The sequence below is a fragment of the Condylura cristata genome, unplaced genomic scaffold (genome assembly GCF_000260355.1).
Source record: "Condylura cristata isolate star-nosed mole 26May11 unplaced genomic scaffold, ConCri1.0 scaffold00011, whole genome shotgun sequence".
In the NCBI taxonomy this organism is placed as follows: Eukaryota; Metazoa; Chordata; class Mammalia; order Eulipotyphla; family Talpidae; genus Condylura; species Condylura cristata.
The window spans coordinates 38,717,484-38,721,033 of record NW_004567112.1 but is presented as its reverse complement, the minus strand read 5'-3'; positions in this window follow the sequence as shown (position 1 = coordinate 38,721,033).

Genomic DNA, 3,550 nt, shown 5'->3' with positions numbered 1-3,550 from the left:
GGGGAGGCGGGGCGGGGGAGATGGCTTGTTCACCATGCTCACCCCACGGTACATATCATAGTTGGGACTCTTAGCCAGGTAAGTCAGTGAGTAGCGCTGTGACTGGGCTTCCCTAGCCATAAGTACACCTAGGGTATTTGTTAACCATTAGTTCTTGAGTCCCACCCAGTCCACATCTTCAGAATTCACATTTTTAGAGGGAACTTGGTCACCTACATATTTAACAGCACCCCAGGGATTCTTAGACTACCTCAAGAACCTGGATGGGCTAGAATTCTAGTTGCAGTTTGGAACCCACCTCCTTGCCTTCAGTTTCCTCACCTGTAACTCATGATCAGATACTAGTTCCATGCAGATTGAAGACAAGGAGTGTCTTCAAGCGAGTGCCGCCAGATTTGTAAGACCTTATAGATGTGGGTAATATTACGGGCCTGTCCTTGTCATCCAGCATACCCAGGCTGGGGACTTGTTGCTTTGGAGGGGCCAGACTCAGCCCTCTGCAACAGGCCTCTCCCCCTCTCTGCGGCAGTTGGCACCAGGCAGAGGCACCCTCATCCACATGATGAACATGTAAGTAAAAACAATGCTAGATGGTGGTTAGTGCTGTGGGCTCCTGGCAAAAACATGGGAATGAAAAATAGTAAGACAGGGGAAAGGCAGAGTCCTAGAAAGATATGGGAGGCAGCTGCTCAAACCCAGGTCTCCCCCATCAATAGACACTCTCTGCAGTCCCTGTTTAAGCAGGTACATTCAGCGTAGAGCTATCTTATCCTCCCAGATCAGAAATGGGACAAAAAGATGACATATCTACTATCCACTTGACATAGCTACTAACCAGAAGCTTCTTGAAATTAAGGATAGTTTTATTTATCCTGTGTCCCTTGCACTGTGTGACTTAGTAGCTACTCAATACGTGTTTCTCTTAAAATGAAAGATAATAACCATAGCTAACATTTATTGAGGACCAAGTGCCTCAGGCACTCAGACCAACATTGCTTTGATTTTTGTCATTGTTCCCATCTCAAAGAACAAGAAACAGAGGGAAAAAGATAACTTGCACAACGCCACACACTCACAAGTGGAAACAGCCTCTCCATAGCCAGCAGGTCTGTGATAGTACTGGCTGAAACCAGCCCCTGTACTAAGACTTAAAAAAAACTCTCAAATAAAAGTCTCGTTTTTCCAAGCCCAGGAGCTGCAGACAGGACTCATTCCTGATGTGTATTGGCACAGAGACTTGTGGAAGCCTGGACTTGCTCTCCTACCAGCTACAGAGGCCTTCGTCAGTGCTCGTCCATCACGGACCTTTCTCCAGCAATGACTTCCTGAAGAACTCACATCTCTGTCACCTCCTCTGCAGAATGTCAGAGGTCAGCCGGCATTGCTCTCAACCCTAAGGACATTCTTTAGCCCAGGACTTGTTGCCTGCATAAAGGACCGGATGTGCCCTCTTCCCAGGTGGGTTAGGACACCTTGCTGTCCTTGCCCCCAGACAGACTGACAGACAGATTACCTGACCTGGGAGATAACCTTTGAGGACCATCCTAGCTGGAGTTGGGGGCAGTGGGGGGGGGTGGGGGCTCAAAGTCCCTCCAAGTTCTCACTTGCTTTCCATCTGGCCTTTTGGGGCCTCCTACCTATGAGCAACCTGACGGGCCATGGTTTAGCACTGGGGCTCTGAGCTCAGGCCCCTAGGAAACAGCAGCTGGAGTTCTCTCTGACTCCCTGGACTTAGTATACAGGTCACTTGCTGTCCTGAAGCTGCCACTTCCTCCGATGTAAATGGAGATAAATGGAGGCTCTAGGTAGCAAATGAGGGGACAGTGCACAGAGAATTGGGTCATTTGATTATTCACTCACTAACAAAGTTTATCTGCTGAGTGTCTGGCAGGTTACTCCAAGGGCCTTACTCTAAGGAAGCCAAGACAGGAAGGCGGTTCAGAATCTGAGCATATCAAATGAACATTTGCGTTTGCCAGTGTGACACCTTCACACATGTACTGGCCCATCTAAGCCTCATCACCCTCGCGAAAGCTCTGCGAGGTTTGTAAAGCATTTCAGAAACAGGGAAACTGAGGTTAGTGGGTGTCTGCTTTACCACGTTTCTTTGATGCCTGGCACAGCTCCCAGCAACAGGAACTCATAAGCATTTGCTAAGTGATTGAATGAGCTCCATCTTCCGAAAACATGTTTCCAACATACCTCTGCCTCCCCTCTGCTCACAGCCTCCTCTAGCTCCACTTTACCCCGTGGTAAACTCCTCTACACCAATCAAGGTCTAGGTCCTTGGACCTAAAAAGCTGTCACTAGCTCCTGGCAACCTTTTTGGCACCCTTTTCTAAGGAAAGCATTCTAGAACAGTTAGTTGACCAAACTTTCCCCAGTGATCACCAGCAGACTATAAGCCCCCCCGAAGAAAGAACAATTCCTCGCTTATTTGTCTGTGAAGCCCCAGCATTGTTCATAACTGACTCTGGGGTTCAGTGATCTTCAGTCTAAATGAATGAATCCAATTCTAAAAATAGTGGAAGCAGGTGTAAGCACAGGCTTCTTGATTCGACCGTCAGTATTTGCCTGCCCTTCCTGGGACACTGCCCTCCCCAGTGCTGATCTCGGGGGCTGGCACCATCTAGGCACCTGTGTTGGGCACACGTGGCTCTCCCTGCGATGTGAAGGTTGAAATCACAGCCCTTCCCCACTCCCCTTTGTGCCCCAAATATACTCTAGTCCCTTGGAAACACCTTCTCTTCCCCAAAGTTCAAAGCTTGCCTTCCTCCGCATGGAGTGATTCTGCCCCCACTTCATTCACAGAGATCACTCTACTGACCCCACAGACCCCAGCTCCAGGGAATCCTCTTCCATGAAGACCTCCCCAGGTGGTCTCTCCCTCACTCCTCCGTCTGGCTCTGACCCCAGTCACTGTTTACTCAGGGGTTGAGTCCTCTGTCCCCTGGAGCCTTCCACCAGCCAGCCTGCTGCCCACTTGGCTCTGCGTGCTCCAGAGTGCCCTGCAAAGGGCCTGGTGCGCAGTGAACAGAGGTTGCAGGTCGTACGGGCAGCAAGCCTTGGGGTAGCCATGACGTGTCTGCCCACAACAGTGTTTTGAAAGGTCTCTGTTTAAATTGTCCACACTGAAATTTCTTGAAGGTTTTGCATACAACAGATTATTTGCATCATTTGAGAACTGGAAAGGTCTGAGCTGTCATTTCAACATGGCAAACACTCCCCAATGGTGAAAAGTAGCTATTTCTACTCTTCCCTAAAGTGTACGTGACCAGGGTCTAGTCGCTAAAGTGTATGTTACCACACCTATCTGGCCCTAAAGATGAGTGAGTTTGAGACTTGTGTTACAGAATGGGTGAAAGATCCTGGAATCCGCAAAGACAGACTCGGGAGATTTGGACTGGGCTCACCCCCTTGTCTTTCTCCACAGGAACTAATCCATGGATTGGGGGTCTGTGGCTCAGGCAGGATGAGAACAAAATAGTGGATTATTTAAGGGGTACTTATCATAATGCACTTGCATTATCGAATCAGACCCCTTCTATCA